The following is a 22261-nucleotide window of genomic DNA, read 5'->3' as shown; positions in this document are numbered from 1 at the left end:
GAGGTTTGAGTGTAGGGAAGAATCCTTCCTTAGAACTGTTAATTAATATGCTTAGAGTACAGGATAAGGCCATGAGTGCCAAATCTGGTGAAAAAGTAGCTAATGGTTCTCAATCTGATCCAGGGACTCCCCCAGGAAAAGGTTCAGGAAAGAAACTTCTCAGCCTGCCCATTACTAGACAGTCTAGCATAGTTGGTACAGAGGTTGAATCACACCATACTGATGGTGTGCTCTCACATTATACTGGTAGCCAAGCTGTTAGGGTGCCCTCTGTAAGGGACAGATCTCCTTCTGTTCATTCCCATCATACCTCTGTATCTAGAAATGTCCCTCCCACCCACCCTGATGACAGATTGTTAGAAAGGGAGCTCAATAGATTGAGAGTGGAACAAACCAGACTGAAGCTCAAGAAGCAACAGCTGGATTTGGATAGACAGTCTTTAGAATTAGAGAAGGAAAGACAGAAGTTGGGTTTAGATACCCATGGTGGCAGCAGCAGTATTCCCCATAGTCATCCTGCAAAAGAGCATGATTCCAGGAATCTGCACAAGATAGTTCCCCCTTATAAGGAGGGGGATGACATTAACAAGTGGTTTGCTGCACTTGAGAGGGCCTGTGTTGTACAGGATGTCCCTCAAAGGCAGTGGGCTGCTATCCTATGGCTATCATTTAGTGGAAAAGGTAGGGATAGGCTCCTTACTGTAAAAGAAAATGATGCTAATAATTTCCAAGTTCTTAAGAATGCACTCCTGGATGGTTATGGCTTAACCACTGAACAGTACAGGATAAAGTTCAGAGAGACCAAAAAGGAGTCTTCACAAGACTGGGTTGATTTTATTGACCATTCAGTGAAGGCCTTGGAGGGGTGGTTACATGGCAGTAAAGTTACTGATTATGACAGCCTGTATAACTTGATCCTGAGAGAGCATATTCTTAATAATTGTGTGTCTGATTTGTTGCACCAGTACTTGGTGGACTCTGATCTGACCTCTCCCCAAGAATTGGGAAAGAAGGCAGACAAATGGGTCAGAACAAGGGTGAACAGAAAAGTTCATACAGGGGGTGACAAAGATGGCAATAAGAAGAAAGATGGTGAAAAATCTCAAGATAAGCATGGGGATAAGGGTAAAACCAAAGATCCCACTTCAAATCTTAAACACTCTTCAGAGGGTGGGGATAAAACTAATTCTTCCTCTTCTTCTCAACCTGCACACATTAAAAAGCCTTGGTGCTTTGTGTGTAAAAACAGAGGCCATAGGCCAGGGGATAAGTCCTGTCCAGGTAAACCCCCTAAGCCTACCACCACTAATACATCAAGCTCTAGTGCCCCTAGCAGTAGTGGTACTAGTGGTGGGACTGCTGGCAACAGTCAAGCAAAGGGTGTAGTTGGGTTCACTTATGGGTCCATAGTGGAAACTGATGTAATCAGTCCCAAGACAGTTTCTGTCACACCTGGTGGCACTGGCCTTGCCACACTGGCTGCTTGTCCCCTTACAATGGATAAGTACAGGCAGACAGTTTCAATAAATGGTGTTGAGGCCTTGGCCTACAGGGACACAGGTGCCAGTTTCACTTTGGTGACTGAAAACCTAGTGCACCCTGATCAACACATCATTGGACAACAGTATAAGATTATTGATGTCCATAACTCCACTAAGTTTCTTCCCTTAGCTATGATTCAGTTTAGTTGGGGTGGAGTTACTGGCCCTAAGCAGGTGGTGGTATCACCTAGCTTACCTGTAGACTGTCTCTTAGGTAATGACATAGAGGCCTCAGGTTGGGCTGATGTAGAGTTTTATGCCCATGCAGCCATGCTGGGCATCCCTGAGGAATTGTTCCCTCTCATTTCTAGTGAAATGAAAAAGCAAAGGAGAGAAGGCCTAAAAACTCAGGATCCCTCTCCATCAACAGGTAAAAAGGGTATCACAGTATCCCCTAACCACCCTGCCATTCAGGATACTATTCCTCTGGTGGGAGAAACCTCTCCTGGGGTGGCACCTGTTCCAAGGGAATCATCAGCTGGCAAAGCTGGACTCCCTGAGGTGGAAGTACCTCTCTGTGGGATAACTAACATTGGTGAGAAAAAGAGCACCATTTTAGTTAACATGGAGCATCCCTCCAACCCTCCCAGAGAAACTTTAGTGCAGAAACCCTGCACTACCTCACAACACTTAGGACAGCATCCCTGCCCTAGTGTGGAGCTGATAGGACAGCATCCCTGCCCTGCTCCAACTCAAGAGAAACAGCATCCCTGTTCTCTCTTCCAGCCAGATGGACAAAGTTTTTGCCCAGCTATGGCTTTTCTGAGACAGCATCCCTGTCTGGCATTTCCATCACTACAAATAGGTTCAGTGGACAATTCCCACTGCTCTAAACTAAAACTTACTGATAGAAACTCTGAAAATACATCTTCACATTGTTGCTTAGCTAAAAAACTTCAAACAGGGTGGTTTACATCCCCACAGGGAAGTAACCATATAGTGGATGATAAAGGGAGTAACCAGTCTATTGCAGAGCTACTCTCTACTTACCACCACTTAGACAATAAAGTCTCAACTGGCCAAGGTTAGCCTTATTGTCCTTCGTTTGGGGGGGGGTTGTGTGAGAAGGTAGCCTCTTTCTAGCCTTGTTACCCCCACTTTTGGCCTGTTTGTGAGTGTATGTCAGGGTGTTTGTCACTGTTTTCACTGTCTCACGGGGATCCTGATAGCCAGGCCTCAGTGCTCATAGTGAAAACACTATATTTTCAGTATGGTTGTTATGTGTCACTGGGATCCTGCTGGTCAGGACCCCAGTGCTCATAGGTTTGTGGCCTATATGTATGTGTCACTGGGACCCTGTCACACAGGGCCCCAGTGCTCATAGGTGTGCATGTATATGTTCCCTGTGTGGTGCCTAACTGTCTCACTGAGGCTCTGCTAACCAGAACCTCAGTGGTTATGCTCTCTCATTACTTTCAAATTGTCACTAACAGGCTAGTGACCAATTTTACCAATTTACATTGGCTTACTGGAACACCCTTATAATTCCCTAGTATATGGTACTGAGGTACCCAGGGTATTGGGGTTCCAGGAGATCCCTATGGGCTGCAGCATTTCTTTTGCCACCCATAGGGAGCTCTGACAATTCTTACACAGGCCTGCCACTGCAGCCTGAGTGAAATAACGTCCACGTTATTTCACAGCCATTTTACACTGCACTTAAGTAACTTATAAGTCACCTATATGTCTAACCTTTACCTGGTAAAGGTTAGGTGCAAAGTTACTTAGTGTGAGGGCACCCTGGCACTAGCCAAGGTGCCCCCACATTGTTCAGAGCCAATTCCCTGAACTTTGTGAGTGCGGGGACACCATTACACGCGTGCACTACATATAGGTCACTACCTATATGTAGCTTCACCATGGTAACTCCGAATATGGCCATGTAACATGTCTATGATCATGGAATTGCCCCCTCTATACCATCCTGGCATAGTTGGCACAATCCCATGATCCCAGTGGTCTGTAGCACAGACCCTGGTACTGCCAAACTGCCCTTCCTGGGGTTTCACTGCAGCTGCTGCTGCTGCCAACCCCTCAGACAGGCAGCTGCCCTCCTGGGGTCCAGCCAGGCCTGGCCCAGGATGGCAGAACAAAGAACTTCCTCTGAGAGAGGGTGTGACACCCTCTCCCTTTGGAAAATGGTGTGAAGGCAGGGGAGGAGTAGCCTCCCCCAGCCTCTGGAAATGCTTTGTTGGGCACAGAGGTGCCCAATTCTGCATAAGCCAGTCTACACCGGTTCAGGGACCCCTTAGCCCCTGCTCTGGCGCGAAACTGGACAAAGGAAAGGGAAGTGACCACTCCCCTGACCTGCACCTCCCCTGGGAGGTGTCCAGAGCTCCTCCAGTGTGCTCCAGACCTCTGCCATCTTGGAAACAGAGGTGCTGCTGGCGCACTGGACTGCTCTGAGTGGCCAGTGCCACCAGGTGACGTCAGAGACTCCTGCTGATAGGCTCCTTCAGGTGTTAGTAGCCTATCCTCTCTCCTAGGTAGCCAAACCCTCTTTTCTGGCTATTTAGGGTCTCTGTCTCTGGGGAAACTTTAGATAACGAATGCATGAGCTCAGCCGAGTTCCTCTGCATCTCCCTCTTCACCTTCTGATAAGGAATCGACCGCTGACCGCGCTGGAAGCCTGCAAACCTGCAACATAGTAGCAAAGACGACTACTGCAACTCTGTAACGCTGATCCTGCCGCCTTCTCGACTGTTTTCCTGCTTGTGCATGCTGTGGGGGTAGTCTGCCTCCTCTCTGCACCAGAAGCTCCGAAGAAATCTCCCGTGGGTCGACGGAATCTTCCCCCTGCAACCGCAGGCACCAAAAAGCTGCATTACCGGTCCCTTGGGTCTCCTCTCAGCACAACGAGCGAGGTCCCTCGAATCCAGCGACACTGTCCAAGTGACCCCCACAGTCCAGTGACTCTTCAGCCCAAGTTTGGTGGAGGTAAGTCCTTGCCTCACCTCGCTGGGCTGCATTGCTGGGAACCGCGACTTTGCAGCTACTCCGGCCCCTGTGCACTTCCGGCGGAAATCCTTCGTGCACAGCCAAGCCTGAGTCCACGGCACACTAACCTGCATTGCACGACTTTCTAAGTTGGTCTCCGGCGACGTGGGACTCCTTTGTGCAACTTCGGCGAGCACCGTTTCACGCATCCTCGTAGTGCCTGTTTCGGGCACTTCTCCGGGTGCTACCTGCTTCAGTGAGGGCTCTTTGTCTTGCTCGACGTCCCCTCTCTCTGAAGGTTCAATTTGCGACCTCCTGGTCCCTTCTGGGCCCCAGCAGCGTCCAAAAACGCCAAACGCACGATTTGCGTGTAGCAAGGCTTATTGGCGTCCTTCCAGCGGGAAAACACTTCTGCACGACTCTCCAAGGCAAGAGGGATCCGTCCACCAAAGGGGAAGTCTCTAGCCCTTTTTGTTCCTGCAGAAACCTCAGCTTCTTCTGTCCAGTCGAAGCTTCTTTGCACCCGCAGCTGGCATTTCCTGGGCATCTGCCCATCTCCGACTTGCTTGTGACTTTTGGACTTGGTCCCCTTGTTCCACAGGTACCCCAGATTGGAAATCCACAGTTGTTGCATTGCTGGTTTGTGTCTTTCCTGCATTATTCCTCTAACACGACTCTTTTGTCCTTAGGGGAACTTTAGTGCACTTTGCACTCACTTTTCAGGGTCTTGGGGAGGGTTATTTTTCTAACTCTCACTATTTTCTAATAGTCCCAGCGACCCTCTACAAGGTCACATAGGTTTGGGGTCCATTCGTGGTTCGCATTCCACTTTTGGAGTATATGGTTTGTGTTGCCCCTATCCCTATGTTTCCCCATTGCATCCTATTGTAACTATACATTGTTTGCACTGTTTTCTAAGACTATACTGCATATTTTTGCTATTGTGTATATATATCTTGTGTATATTTCCTATCCTCTCACTGAGGGTACACTCTAAGATACTTTGGCATATTGTCATAAAAATAAAGTACCTTTATTTTTAGTATAACTGTGTATTGTGTTTTCTTATGATATTGTGCATATGACACTAAGTGGTACTGTAGTAGCTTCACACGTCTCCTAGTTCAACCTAAGCTGCTCTGCTAAGCTACCATTATCTATCAGCCTAAGCTGCTAGACACCCTATACACTAATAAGGGATAACTGGGCCTGGTGCAAGGTGCAAGTACCCCTTGGTACTCACTACAAGCCAGTCCAGCCTCCTACATTGGTTGTGCAGTGGTGGGATAAGTGCTTGAGACTACTTACCACTCTTGTCATTGTACTTTTCATAAGAGAAAAATATACAAAACAAGGTCAGTGTATATACACATAGCCAAAAAGTTTTGCATTTCCTCTTTTCACTCTTTTCTAAGTGCTGAAAAGTACTCCTAAACTTTCAAAAAGTTCTTAAAAGTTTAAAAAGTTTTTTTTCTGTCTTTCCAAAAAGTTCTGAAAACTTTTTTCTCTTTTTCTATCACTTTAACTCTCTCTAAAAAATGTCTGGCACAGGCAAAAATGTTGAACTGTCCAAACATGCATATGATCACCTTAGCTGGAAAGGAGCAAGGAGTCTCTGCATAGAGAGAGGTTTGAGTGTAGGGAAGAATCCTTCCTTAGAACTGTTAATTAATATGCTTAGAGTACAGGATAAGGCCATGAGTGCCAAATCTGGTGAAAAAGTAGCTAATGGTTCTCAATCTGATCCAGGGACTCCCCCAGGAAAAGGTTCAGGAAAGAAACTTCTCAGCCTGCCCATTACTAGACAGTCTAGCATAGTTGGTACAGAGGTTGAATCACACCATACTGATGGTGTGCTCTCACATTATACTGGTAGCCAAGCTGTTAGGGTGCCCTCTGTAAGGGACAGATCTCCTTCTGTTCATTCCCATCATACCTCTGTATCTAGAAATGTCCCTCCCACCCACCCTGATGACAGATTGTTAGAAAGGGAGCTCAATAGATTGAGAGTGGAACAAACCAGACTGAAGCTCAAGAAGCAACAGCTGGATTTGGATAGACAGTCTTTAGAATTAGAGAAGGAAAGACAGAAGTTGGGTTTAGATACCCATGGTGGCAGCAGCAGTATTCCCCATAGTCATCCTGCAAAAGAGCATGATTCCAGGAATCTGCACAAGATAGTTCCCCCTTATAAGGAGGGGGATGACATTAACAAGTGGTTTGCTGCACTTGAGAGGGCCTGTGTTGTACAGGATGTCCCTCAAAGGCAGTGGGCTGCTATCCTATGGCTATCATTTAGTGGAAAAGGTAGGGATAGGCTCCTTACTGTAAAAGAAAATGATGCTAATAATTTCCAAGTTCTTAAGAATGCACTCCTGGATGGTTATGGCTTAACCACTGAACAGTACAGGATAAAGTTCAGAGAGACCAAAAAGGAGTCTTCACAAGACTGGGTTGATTTTATTGACCATTCAGTGAAGGCCTTGGAGGGGTGGTTACATGGCAGTAAAGTTACTGATTATGACAGCCTGTATAACTTGATCCTGAGAGAGCATATTCTTAATAATTGTGTGTCTGATTTGTTGCACCAGTACTTGGTGGACTCTGATCTGACCTCTCCCCAAGAATTGGGAAAGAAGGCAGACAAATGGGTCAGAACAAGGGTGAACAGAAAAGTTCATACAGGGGGTGACAAAGATGGCAATAAGAAGAAAGATGGTGAAAAATCTCAAGATAAGCATGGGGATAAGGGTAAAACCAAAGATCCCACTTCAAATCTTAAACACTCTTCAGAGGGTGGGGATAAAACTAATTCTTCCTCTTCTTCTCAACCTGCACACATTAAAAAGCCTTGGTGCTTTGTGTGTAAAAACAGAGGCCATAGGCCAGGGGATAAGTCCTGTCCAGGTAAACCCCCTAAGCCTACCACCACTAATACATCAAGCTCTAGTGCCCCTAGCAGTAGTGGTACTAGTGGTGGGACTGCTGGCAACAGTCAAGCAAAGGGTGTAGTTGGGTTCACTTATGGGTCCATAGTGGAAACTGATGTAATCAGTCCCAAGACAGTTTCTGTCACACCTGGTGGCACTGGCCTTGCCACACTGGCTGCTTGTCCCCTTACAATGGATAAGTACAGGCAGACAGTTTCAATAAATGGTGTTGAGGCCTTGGCCTACAGGGACACAGGTGCCAGTTTCACTTTGGTGACTGAAAACCTAGTGCACCCTGATCAACACATCATTGGAAAACAGTATAAGATTATTGATGTCCATAACTCCACTAAGTTTCTTCCCTTAGCTATGATTCAGTTTAGTTGGGGTGGAGTTACTGGCCCTAAGCAGGTGGTGGTATCACCTAGCTTACCTGTAGACTGTCTCTTAGGTAATGACATAGAGGCCTCAGGTTGGGCTGATGTAGAGTTTTATGCCCATGCAGCCATGCTGGGCATCCCTGAGGAATTGTTCCCTCTCATTTCTAGTGAAATGAAAAAGCAAAGGAGAGAAGGCCTAAAAACTCAGGATCCCTCTCCATCAACAGGTAAAAAGGGTATCACAGTATCCCCTAACCACCCTGCCATTCAGGATACTATTCCTCTGGTGGGAGAAACCTCTCCTGGGGTGGCACCTGTTCCAAGGGAATCATCAGCTGGCAAAGCTGGACTCCCTGAGGTGGAAGTACCTCTCTGTGGGATAACTAACATTGGTGAGAAAAAGAGCACCATTTTAGTTAACATGGAGCATCCCTCCAACCCTCCCAGAGAAACTTTAGTGCAGAAACCCTGCACTACCTCACAACACTTAGGACAGCATCCCTGCCCTAGTGTGGAGCTGATAGGACAGCATCCCTGCCCTGCTCCAACTCAAGAGAAACAGCATCCCTGTTCTCTCTTCCAGCCAGATGGACAAAGTTTTTGCCCAGCTATGGCTTTTCTGAGACAGCATCCCTGTCTGGCATTTCCATCACTACAAATAGGTTCAGTGGACAATTCCCACTGCTCTAAACTAAAACTTACTGATAGAAACTCTGAAAATACATCTTCACATTGTTGCTTAGCTAAAAAACTTCAAACAGGGTGGTTTACATCCCCACAGGGAAGTAACCATATAGTGGATGATAAAGGGAGTAACCAGTCTATTGCAGAGCTACTCTCTACTTACCACCACTTAGACAATAAAGTCTGAACTGGCCAAGGTTAGCCTTATTGTCCTTCGTTTGGGGGGGGGTTGTGTGAGAAGGTAGCCTCTTTCTAGCCTTGTTACCCCCACTTTTGGCCTGTTTGTGAGTGTATGTCAGGGTGTTTGTCACTGTTTTCACTGTCTCACGGGGATCCTGATAGCCAGGCCTCAGTGCTCATAGTGAAAACACTATATTTTCAGTATGGTTGTTATGTGTCACTGGGATCCTGCTGGTCAGGACCCCAGTGCTCATAGGTTTGTGGCCTATATGTATGTGTCACTGGGACCCTGTCACACAGGGCCCCAGTGCTCATAGGTGTGCATGTATATGTTCCCTGTGTGGTGCCTAACTGTCTCACTGAGGCTCTGCTAACCAGAACCTCAGTGGTTATGCTCTCTCATTACTTTCAAATTGTCACTAACAGGCTAGTGACCAATTTTACCAATTTACATTGGCTTACTGGAACACCCTTATAATTCCCTAGTATATGGTACTGAGGTACCCAGGGTATTGGGGTTCCAGGAGATCCCTATGGGCTGCAGCATTTCTTTTGCCACCCATAGGGAGCTCTGACAATTCTTACACAGGCCTGCCACTGCAGCCTGAGTGAAATAACGTCCACGTTATTTCACAGCCATTTTACACTGCATTTAAGTAACTTATAAGTCACCTATATGTCTAACCTTTACCTGGTAAAGGTTAGGTGCAAAGTTACTTAGTGTGAGGGCACCCTGGCACTAGCCAAGGTGCCCCCACATTGTTCAGAGCCAATTCCCTGAACTTTGTGAGTGCGGGGACACCATTACACGCGTGCACTACATATAGGTCACTACCTATATGTAGCTTCACCATGGTAACTCCGAATATGGCCATGTAACATGTCTATGATCATGGAATTGCCCCCTCTATACCATCCTGGCATAGTTGGCACAATCCCATGATCCCAGTGGTCTGTAGCACAGACCCTGGTACTGCCAAACTGCCCTTCCTGGGGTTTCACTGCAGCTGCTGCTGCTGCCAACCCCTCAGACAGGCAGCTGCCCTCCTGGGGTCCAGCCAGGCCTGGCCCAGGATGGCAGAACAAAGAACTTCCTCTGAGAGAGGGTGTGACACCCTCTCCCTTTGGAAAATGGTGTGAAGGCAGGGGAGGAGTAGCCTCCCCCAGCCTCTGGAAATGCTTTGTTGGGCACAGAGGTGCCCAATTCTGCATAAGCCAGTCTACACCGGTTCAGGGACCCCTTAGCCCCTGCTCTGGCGCGAAACTGGACAAAGGAAAGGGAAGTGACCACTCCCCTGACCTGCACCTCCCCTGGGAGGTGTCCAGAGCTCCTCCAGTGTGCTCCAGACCTCTGCCATCTTGGAAACAGAGGTGCTGCTGGCGCACTGGACTGCTCTGAGTGGCCAGTGCCACCAGGTGACGTCAGAGACTCCTGCTGATAGGCTCCTTCAGGTGTTAGTAGCCTATCCTCTCTCCTAGGTAGCCAAACCCTCTTTTCTGGCTATTTAGGGTCTCTGTCTCTGGGGAAACTTTAGATAACGAATGCATGAGCTCAGCCGAGTTCCTCTGCATCTCCCTCTTCACCTTCTGATAAGGAATCGACCGCTGACCGCGCTGGAAGCCTGCAAACCTGCAACATAGTAGCAAAGACGACTACTGCAACTCTGTAACGCTGATCCTGCCGCCTTCTCGACTGTTTTCCTGCTTGTGCATGCTGTGGGGGTAGTCTGCCTCCTCTCTGCACCAGAAGCTCTGAAGAAATCTCCCGTGGGTCGACGGAATCTTCCCCCTGCAACCGCAGGCACCAAAAAGCTGCATTACCGGTCCCTTGGGTCTCCTCTCAGCACAACGAGCGAGGTCCCTCGAATCCAGCGACACTGTCCAAGTGACCCCCACAGTCCAGTGACTCTTCAGCCCAAGTTTGGTGGAGGTAAGTCCTTGCCTCACCTCGCTGGGCTGCATTGCTGGGAACCGCGACTTTGCAGCTACTCCGGCCCCTGTGCACTTCCGGCGGAAATCCTTCGTGCACAGCCAAGCCTGGGTCCACGGCACTCTAACCTGCATTGCACGACTTTCTAAGTTGGTCTCCGGCGACGTGGGACTCCTTTGTGCAACTTCGGCGAGCACCGTTTCACGCATCCTTGTAGTGCCTGTTTCGGGCACTTCTCCGGGTGCTACCTGCTTCAGTGAGGGCTCTTTGTCTTGCTCGACGTCCCCTCTCTCTGCAGGTTCAATTTGCGACCTCCTGGTCCCTTCTGGGCCCCAGCAGCGTCCAAAAACGCCAAACGCACGATTTGCGTGTAGCAAGGCTTATTGGCGTCCTTCCAGCGGGAAAACACTTCTGCACGACTCTCCAAGGCGAGAGGGATCCGTCCACGAAAGGGGAAGTCTCTAGCCCTTTTTGTTCCTGCAGAAACCTCAGCTTCTTCTGTCCAGTCGAAGCTTCTTTGCACCCGCAGCTGGCATTTCCTGGGCATCTGCCCATCTCCGACTTGCTTGTGACTTTTGGACTTGGTCCCCTTGTTCCACAGGTACCCCAGATTGGAAATCCACAGTTGTTGCATTGCTGGTTTGTGTCTTTCCTGCATTATTCCTCTAACACGACTCTTTTGTCCTTAGGGGAACTTTAGTGCACTTTGCACTCACTTTTCAGGGTCTTGGGGAGGGTTATTTTTCTAACTCTCACTATTTTCTAATAGTCCCAGCGACCCTCTACAAGGTCACATAGGTTTGGGGTCCATTCGTGGTTCGCATTCCACTTTTGGAGTATATGGTTTGTGTTGCCCCTATCCCTATGTTTCCCCATTGCATCCTATTGTAACTATACATTGTTTGCACTGTTTTCTAAGACTATACTGCATATTTTTGCTATTGTGTATATATATCTTGTGTATATTTCCTATCCTCTCACTGAGGGTACACTCTAAGATACTTTGGCATATTGTCATAAAAATAAAGTACCTTTATTTTTAGTATAACTGTGTATTGTGTTTTCTTATGATATTGTGCATATGACACTAAGTGGTACTGTAGTAGCTTCACACGTCTCCTAGTTCAGCCTAAGCTGCTCTGCTAAGCTACCATTATCTATCAGCCTAAGCTGCTAGACACCCTATACACTAATAAGGGATAACTGGGCCTGGTGCAAGGTGCAAGTACCCCTTGGTACTCACTACAAGCCAGTCCAGCCTCCTACATAGACATCATGCCTTTTAAAGGTAAAGGATTATTATTATATCCACCTGGGGAAATGTCTGCAGGTTGTAACTCGTACCCTTTGCTGCGAAGGTTTTTCTCATACACACTATAGTCCATGGAAGTAAACGGGGAACAAGAATCTGCAAACACACTCACACATACACTATCAAGGGTTATATCACACATGGGGTATACATCGTTTCCACGCTTGACATCACAAACTTCTTTTACTTGTAACACAAATTTACTGTGTGGATCTTGAGAATCTTCGACTCTATGCACCATCTTCCCTTCATTACGTTCATTCTTGTCGTTCTTGCATACATGTGCATAGTGTCCTCTCACACCACACTTCCGGCATATACAACTTCGAGCTGGATGCAAGGGATTATTAGCTAGATGTCTGCTATTACCACACCTGAAACATTTATTTTTACCTACATCCTGATTATTTTTCTTAAAAGAGACTTCGTAAACCCTTGCATCATCATCCTGTTTCATTTCTCTATGTTCCTGTTTCAAGCTAGTTTTGATTTCCTTCACTTCATCTTCACCAGAAGTGTGTTTGATTAGTTTCATACACTCTGCTGTATGTTCAATGCTTTTTGCAACATCAAGTGCATCTTTTAGGGTCGGATTAAGGATCAGTAATTTTTCCTGTGTTTTAGGATTATTGGTGAATCTCACCAACTGATCCCTAATAAGGGAGTCCTCAAGACTTCCAAATTCACAAGTAGTTGCCAGCCCCTTCAAACATGCCATATAACTAGAAACCTTCTCTTCCTTGCCTTGTGTTCTGCTAAAAATGTGTGCCTTTCTAAAACCACATTGACTCAATGACCAAAATGACACTCTAACTTCCTGAGTGTTTTTTCATAAACATCTAATCCTTCATTTTCATCCTCCTCCTCTTCATCTGGGCCAGTTAAACTATAGTGAACTTTACGTCCATGGATACCCAGATTGTGTAGTAGGATATGCTGTTTCCTTAAAGGCGTGAAACTTTCTCCCCCAATGGCAATCAAGTAAGATTCAAATAACTTTACCCAATCCTTCCAAGGTAGACCTGGTTCACTAACCTCATTTAGAAAAGGAGGTGGTTGAGACATACTAGCTGCAGCCATGATCAAATACAGTACCGTTTTGCTGCAACCTAGGTTTAGAGTGATCACACAGTTATGGAATAAAATTGCTATAACGTATATAATCGCAAAACAATTCCCTTATGTCTATTCTGTAAGCACTAATAATATATTACTTCCTGGAGCATGTTTATTTAACATATATTCATCACAGCTAGGAAATAAATCCTTGTATAAAGTAAGAACAACAGTTATTTTCCTGAAAATTCCTCATAAATTTGAAACTGAGCGTAGGAACTGTCTGTGAGACTGAGTGCTAAAAATAATGAGACTGAAGTGCGTAATCACACTGGTAACAGAAGAAAGTGCTGACACATTGGGAAGAGGTGTTGCACTGCGAATGTGACACACTGAAAGTTCTGAAAATTCAAATGACTTAGAAGAAACTGGGTTCTAACAATAGTGAGACTGAAAGGTATGGGAGTTTTGATAACAGAAGAGAGTGCTGAGAGTTCACATATAAAACATATCAACGTTATTCATTTCAACCTAATAAACACATTAAAACAACATATTCCAAGCCTTTCTCGGTACTGCACTTCAAATAATAGGAGCAGAGTTATAATGTCCCTTCCTTATTCCTCTAGGTTTTGCCACAACCTAGCAGAAAATGTTCCTTCAACTGCCGTTGGTAGAACTAGCAAAGCCGCGTTGTTGGAGGTGTGTTGAAAATCCGCCCCCTTCTGGATCCGCCCACTACACTCCAAACATGCCGTTAGTGAAGCGTAATGCGTTCCGTCGAAACTCCGCCTCAACACTTCTCACTTCCCACGTCACCAAGCTCAGCTGGTCGGTGGAGACTCAGTAGCAAATACGCCCCTTCAGGATCCGCCCAACTTCACAAACAGTGTCGGCGGTTGAAACGCTTCAAAGGACTCACACACCCTAGAGGGTCAACAGGAAACACGCTCCTGAGGATCCATTACTGTACCACAACAGTGCTGATAGCCTCGAAGGAGTCACGCTCCTTGGATTGATGACATTTCAAGCCACGAAATAAGCCCAGTCATCCGATCAGAATCGAAACAACAACCAGTCTTCGCAGATCAAACGCCTTAATCAAAGCGCAATTGTCAGCTCCTCGTTCTGCACACAGGTCTTTGCTGCATACGACCACCGAACAGTTCACTGATGGCGAAGACAATCAGGGGTGAGAAGATCCACTGCCCCTTGCACAGGATCCCATCCTCGTCGCCAAAATAAAGTGTTATAAATAACGCCACAAGTTGAAAATGAAGCGATGTTTATTCAACGAACTCCTCCAATGCCATACAGCAACCGTTCTCACAATGCTCACTTCAACATTCTCAGGTAAGCTCCCGGTTGTCCCACTGTCACAACGTTCTAGGGAGACACCGGGCATTACCATTCATGTGTGACACAACTACCTAGTGGCAGATACTTGTCTAATATTAAAATATTACACTTTAACATGAACAAAAGGTAACCTTAAAATTACGTATTAAATATAGGAAGATCTAAACAATGGTAATTAGTTGTTAAAGAGATTATCATATTCAGATCAATATTAATGCATTTCATCAAGATTATAACATCCTCTACTTAGCGAAGCCCCTAGCATCTCTTCTCAGAATCTTCCAGGTTTTTGTGGAGTACAGGAGTTATTCTGATTACCAAATTAACTGGCATCAGTCAATCCTATACACCCTACCGGAGGACACGGTTCTCCACTCCCTTCCAGGTCAACTAAAATACTCAAGTCAAATACCTTGGCACATTTATGACACATATGGCAGACCTCTGTCATGCCTGGAATTTAGGGAGGGTGATTGAAATTTGCAGGGCTGATTTGGAGCTTTGGGGGGCCTCCCACTTACCCTGATGGGTAGGGTGGACATGTTTAAAATGATCCCCCTACCAAAGTTATTGAGGGGGTCATTCCAAGTCTGGCGGGTGGCGGTAGCCGCCCGCCAGGCGGGAACCGCCTTTTGGCCACCAGGCGGCCAAAATAGCGCTGCCCCCATTCCAACATTCCCGCTGGGCCGGCGGGAATGAGGGCCGCAACACAGGAGCCGGCTCCGAATGGAGCCGGCGGTGTTGCGGCGGTGCGATGGGTGCAGTTGCACCCATCGCGCTTTTCACTGTCTGCTAGGCAGACAGTGAAAAGCTTCATGGGGCCCTGTTAGGGGGGCCCTGCACTGCCCATGCCAGTGGCATGGGCAGTGCAGGGGCCCCAGGACACCCCTTACCGCCAGCCTCTTCCTGGAGGTGAAAACTGCCAGAAACAGGCTGGTGGTACGGGGGTCAGAATCCCCAGGGCAGCGCTGCTTGCAGCGCTGCCCTGGTGGATTCGCCCAGCTGGGGCAAAAACGGCGGGAAACCGCCGGCCCCGGTTTTCCGACCGCACCTTTACCGCCGCGGTCAGAATGGGCTTTGAAGCACCGCCAGCCTGTTGGCGGTGCTTCCGTCATTCTGCACCCTGGCGGTCTTGGACTGCCAGGGTCAGAATGATCCCCTATATGTCCTACAAAACCCATATTATCTGAGCAGGACATAAAGACCTTTTCATGGGAAAAGAGACACCCGCGCATTGAGCTAAAAATCCTGCAATGTAATCAACATAGCGGGCTTGTCCCTGTCGTACACGGAATCATATTATTGGGTGGCGCATCTGATCAACATTAATGACTGGACTTTTTTCCCTGGTGTTCACCCTACTTTCAGGTTGGAGAGACTACAGTGGGAGGGGAGATCGGGTCTTTATTACTTATATGATGGTAGGGGAGTGAGGCGGCTGTTGCCAGCTACACAGGTGGCTCTTGGAGCCTGGGCTAGGGCAACCAAGGTGCTGGGTTGGATGCGCTGACCCACCACCGCCTTGTGGGAAGGTGGCTGGCTGTCGTAAATTGGCAAGCTGACTGGATTCGAGGCGTGGGATCGTATTGAAATCTCCAATCTAGGAGATGTGCTGGAAGGGGGGATCTTATGCCTTTTGAATCACTGAGGGATGAATATGGGCTCAACGAGACACAGTTTGCTTGGAGGGCAGAAAGTCTCCCTGGGATGGACATACTGGAATATGCCCAGCTGGAAGGTAGATTGTTGACAGAACAGTTAACTGTGAGAGCCGTCCCTATGGTGTATAGGACCCTTAACAATAATATGCCAGACACCCTTAGAAGACTACACAGATGGTTGGAGGCTGACTTAGGGGATATAGAGGATATAAACTGGGAAGCTGTGTTAATGTGCCCCCAAGAAGTTGCCATCAGGTCTAGGCTGAGATTAATTCAGTTTACAATCCTTCATAGGATATATCATGATAGGCAGCGCCTACATACCATGGGGCAGGCGCAACACCCGGACTGTATATGATGTCAGCGGCAGATTGGCACGTTTTTCCATACCAAATGGGGTTGCCCTGTGCTACAGGAATACTGGGGGAAGATCGTTGGGGAACTACGGGGTGGTCTCGGAGCGCTCCCACTTGACCCCAAATTTACCCTCCTTGGTATCCCCAATGATGAAGACGTGCCCAGGGCTAAACTAATTTTCTGCAATCTTGGGCTGGTGGTGGCTAAGAGGGATGTTGCCCATTTGTGGAGAGCAGCGTCTGGAACCACGGTAGCGATGTGGAGGAGAGGGATGGATGGCTTCATGATGGCAGAAAAGGTAACATACACAAACAGAGGCTGCCCAAAAAAGTTTGGAAGGGTATGGAGCACTTGGATGACGTATCACTCACTATCTCTGTAGGGAGGTAAAGTCTGGGATTCCACTGGAATTCGCAGAGGACTGTAAACTATGGATGGATGGGGGGGGGTTGGAATGGGACTCATATGCTGGAGAACTGAAACCACATCAAGAACTGCTCAAGCATATGTCAGAATGTCTGTGGCGGGGTTAGAGGGGGAGGGAGGGGCTACCGTTTGTTCCTTTTCACTACCTTTGATGCCAAAGTACAGTGCCATTCTATATGTATTTCTTTTATTTGGTATACACTTGTTGAAAAAATGAATAAAAAGACTTCGCAGAACAAAATCACCCTATGGCAATAGTGGACTTTCTTGGTAACAAATCCCATATTGGAACATAAATTCTCAAAGGCTAACTCCAAATTTGCAAACCTACCTATGGGAAATACTGGGCATTCTTAGAGGCAAATCTCCCTATAGAGAGCGATTAGCCAAATGCCATTGCACTTAATTCTAAAGTCAGCCGTTTGTTCCCTATACTCACATGTTGTTAAATTCATTGCTCTCTGTCATTACTCACCAATCAATCCATAACGGCAGGTTGAAATACTCAACTTAATGGGGTGTAACCATATCTCCCCTTGGGTCGTAATGCTGGTATGGAAATATGTTCTTGCTGCCTCATTACAACAAAGTCAATGGCAACTGATTATATGGGCTTACTAGTCCACTATACCAGAACATCACCCCATGGCATATATGGTTCGTACTTACCTCCCCTCAATCATGTCTGCAGGACCTACATGCGAACAGCAATCTTGGACCTGAGGGTTCACCAAATGTATGAGCGCCAGCAACCTTGTCGTTTAAATCCATGTCGTGGGTGGGTCCCCAACAGAGCCCTCCTATTTTACTGCTGCCTCCCACAGCAGCCATCTCATAGATGATCTTAGCGTCTTCCGCACAGTGGTGTGCCTAAATATTAGATATAACTTCTCAGACAAGTTCTATTAATATGTATACTCCATCCCCCATTATGACTAGACTACCACCACTCAATACATACGTAAATATAGTGGAGGTGTACCTCTATGTACGGAGATCCATATTAAATGAGAGCCTGAAAAACCCTTAAGTAGCTTTGGTGGCCATATTGGAAACAACCCCTATTGTTTATTCTAGGTCTAAAGACATATTGTTAAAGAGGTCTTATTATGTGTATACTCCCGCTCCCACAATCATCGGGCTAACGCACCTCTATATTTAATAGCGTATAGTGAAGGCGTTCCACTAAGTTTCAAGGTCCATGGTGGGTAAACTCCTCAAGATATCTCCATGACAATAATGGTCATATTTAAGTGAACCCACATTTTTCTGTTTAGATGGAAAGCTATATTATCATAACAGGCCCAAGGCAGGCCAAAGTTGTTCTAGCAAATATTCAAACTGTGAAGGATATAATACCTATAGTTGACATACCGAAGAACTGCTATGGCAATGATTGTATTGAATGGCATTTTCCCAAGGAATTTCAGTGATCAGCCATTTTATTTCTTCATATTTAATGTTTGACTTAAAGAGTATTCAGTTTCTTTGTCTTCACTGCCGGCCTGTGTTCAGTAATGTTGGAGGCTGGCCTGGTTTGTAGTGGGTACATAAGGTACTTACATCTTATACCATGTCCAGTTATCCCTTATTAGTGAAATGTAGGCAGTGTTCTAGCAGCTTAGGCTGTCTGGAGGTAGCTGTAGCAGAGCAGTTTAGGCTGAACTAGGAGACATGCAAAGCTCCTGCAATAACACTATAGTTACACAGTACTTATACACAATAAAAGACAATACTCAGTGTTACCATAAAATAAAGGTACTTTATTTTAGTGACACAAGACCAAAAATATCTTAGAGGCAATGCAACTTCTGGAGATAAGTATTATACACAATATATACACTAGAGACCAAAATCAGGTACGTAGATAGTCATAGAATAGTGCAAACAGTAGAAAATACAATAGAATGCAATAGGCCTAGGGGAACACAAACCGTATACTAAGAAAGTGGAATGTGAATCACAAGTTCCCCCCTAGGCAAGTGTAGTGTGTAGAGGGTCACTGGGAATGTAAGAAAACACCAAAGGTAAGTAAAATACCTCACCCCAGAGCCCAGGAAAGTAGGACTAAAATACTGCAAGTTTCCTCAGGACACACTACAAGTTGGGATAAGAGATATTGCAAGAACCAAGCAAGACTGCAATCAACAAACGGTGGATTCCTGGACCTGAAGACCTGTGAAGAGAGGAGACCAAGTCGAGAAGTCACAGAAGATTCCAGGAAGGACAGAAGCCTCTGCCAACCTAGAAGATGGTGCAAAAGCAGATTCTCTGATTAGAAGAAGTCTGAAGAAGAGCATCAAAGAAGATGGCTGCGGGTTCCTGCATGGTGCAGGAGATGTCCCACGTCGAGGTGTTAGATGCAGGCTGTTTGTGTCGCTGGATTCGTCCAATAAGCCTTGGTTCAAGCAAGGTTGTGGTTTGCATCAAAATGGTGCTGCCTGGACCCAGGAGGGACCTGGGCATCTCAACTCGGACTGAGGAAACAGAGTCAGCACTGGAGTGAGCCCATAGGAGACCAGGCAGCACCCACGAAAGTCCCAGGACACGGGGACAAAGAAGATGCAAAGTGCGGTTGGTGCAGCACAACAAAAGAAGGTCCCACGCGGCCGGAGAACAACTCAGCGAGTTGTGCGTCACAGGATGGAGTGCTGGGGACCTGAGCTACACCGTGCACAAAGGATTCTTGGAAGAAGTGCACAGAAGCCCAAGGAGCTGGAGATGACATGGTGCAAAGGGGTACCGTCGCAAACTGGGACGACAAGATCTTACCTCTTCCAAATTTGGATAGCTGGACCTTAGGACAGTCTGGGTTACGTCGGTCCACCACCTGTGTTCCACGGAGCATGCTCGTCGTCAGGAGAGGGGTCCCAGAGAACCGGTTGTCGTCGCAGAGGAGTGCCTGCAGGAGCAGGGAAGTGACTCCGTCAATCCACGGGAGATTCCTTCAGTTCTTCTGATGCAGGGTGAACACAGGGAGTCCTCAGAGCGTGCACACCTTATAAACAAATGCTGGCTGTAGATGAAGTTGCAGGCCACAGAAGTCGTCCGGGATACTCTGTTGCAGTTACAGAGGTTCCTGGAGCAGTCTGCGGTTGATCTGACAGTCAGAAGCTGAAGCAGAGGATTCCTGGAGGAATCTTGCAAGCTGAGTCTGATGAACACCTAGAGGAGAGACCCTAAATATCCCTGAGAGGGAGATTGGCTACCTACCCAGGTATGCACCTATCAGGTGGGGGTCTCTGACATCACCTGCTGGCACTTGCCACTCAGAGGTCTCCAGAGTGTCTCCACACCTTGGAATCCAAGATGGCTAAGGCCAGGGACACACTGGAGGAACTCTGGGCACCACCCCTGGGGTGGAGATGGACAGGGGAGTGGTCACTCCCCTTTCTTTTGTCCAGTTTGTCCTGAGCAGGGACTGGGGGTCCCTGAATCGGTGTAGACTGGCTTATGCAGGGAGGGCACCATCTGTGCCCTTCAAAGCATTTCCAGAGGCTCTGGGAGGCTACCCTCCCAAGCCTGTAACACCTATTTCCAAAGGGAGAGGGTGTAACACCCTCCTCCCAAAGGAAATGCATTGTTCTGCCTTCCTGGGATTGAGCTGCTGAGTCCCAAGGAGGGCAGAAACCCATCTGTGAGGTGGCAGCAGCTAGGCTCCTCTGGAAACCTCAGAGAGCTGGTTTGGCAGTACTGGGGGTCCATGGTGGAGCTCCCAGGATGCATGGGACTGGTCCTCTAATACCAGATTTGGAATGGGGGGGACAATTCCATGATCTTAGACACCTCACATGGCCATATTCGGAGTTACCATTGTGAAGCTACATATATGTATTGACATATATGTAGTGCACACATGTAATGGTATCCCCGCACTCACAAAGTCCAGGGAATTGGCCCTGGGCAGCGTGGTGGCACCTTTGCTAGTGCAAGGGTGCCCTCACACTTAGTAACTGTGCACCTAGCCTTTAGTAAATGAAGGTTAGACTGATAGGTGACTTATAAGTTACTTAAGTGCAGTGAAAATGGCTGGGAAATAGTGTGCAGTGGCAGTCCTGAAGAAAAGTTTGTCTGAGCTCCTTAAGGATCTTCTGGAACCGCAATGCCCTGGGTTCCTAGGTACCATATACTAGGGACTTATAAGGGGGGTCCAGTGTGCTAATTGGAATTGGAATATGAAGTAACTAAACTATAGTGACTAATTTGGTGGGCAGAGAGAGCATAAGATCTGGAGTTCTGGTTAGCCGAACTTCAGTGACACAGTTAATTATACTGACAACATACACGCACACATAGGCCACAAACTATAGCAAGATCCCAGTGAGACAGGCAAAGCACACTGACAAATAGGGTTTTAACTATGAGCACTGGGTTCCTGGCTAGCAGGATCCCAGTGAGACAGTAAAAACACACTGACATACACTCACAAACAGGCCAAAAGTGGGGGTAACCATGCTAGAAAGAGGCTACTTTCTCACAGGTAAGACTTGTGGAAAGACAACAGCTTGTTTCACCTGCATAACCATATCCAGAATTCAATATGCTATACCTGCAAATAAATAATTTTATAAAATTCTCAATGAATTTTGAAAACCTAAATGCAGGGAAATAAATCATCCCATTACTCAGGATATCACAGGCAAACTGGCAAATCATTGGACAACTAAGGCAAACATATTGGGCTCCTATTTAAAACAAAGGAAAACCACCAGCCTCAACTTGTTTCCAAGTCTCCCCCCCAAGAGTAAGCCAGCCTAGCCTTTGCACTCCTTCAAACAAATATCCCAAGGCTGCCTTTCTGACCCTTGTCCACCACATATCTTAAAGAACATTTTTTTATCTACCTCTGCTGCCACACCAGTAAGAGGAATCATCAATAATTCTTTAACGACGGGAATCTTTCATGAAGACCTTAAAAAGGAATACATATGCCCATTATTAAAGTAAACAAATCTGGGCCCGCATGACCGCAACAACTATAGACCAATTACAACTAGACATTTCCTGGGCAAACTGATAGAAAGAGCAGGTTTCACCCATATGTCACAATTCATTGAAGATAACTCCATACTTTCAGGCTACCAAACTGGATTTTAACAGGAAGAGGCAGTGAATCTGACCTCATCGTCATCTGGGATGATCTTAAAAATACAATAGTCCACAATGAAGTTGCTGTACTACTTCTCCAGGACCTCTCAGTACTTGGGTGGCACACTTCCTATGTGTTACCATTGGCTGTCTTTTGCGATTTGTCATATCTAGAACACTGGAATTATCGGTTCATCCATGTCTAGAATTGGCAAGTAAGCAGTGTATATAAGTGGTGCAGTCTACACATAGGCTCTAGGTAATCACAAAAATGGATGAGTGCAATTCTGGTGAAGGTTGGTGTTTCAGGGATATAAAGTGAAACAAATTCTGTTGGAAGGCTGGAGAAAGTTCACATTTGGGTGAAACAAGCATGACTTTGGAAGGCTCCTATGCACACTGCAGAGTGATAGAGTAAGT

This window comes from Pleurodeles waltl, chromosome 2_1, assembly GCF_031143425.1.
Source record: "Pleurodeles waltl isolate 20211129_DDA chromosome 2_1, aPleWal1.hap1.20221129, whole genome shotgun sequence".
Lineage (NCBI taxonomy): Eukaryota > Metazoa > Chordata > Amphibia > Caudata > Salamandridae > Pleurodeles > Pleurodeles waltl.
Note: the sequence above shows the minus strand (reverse complement) of the source record.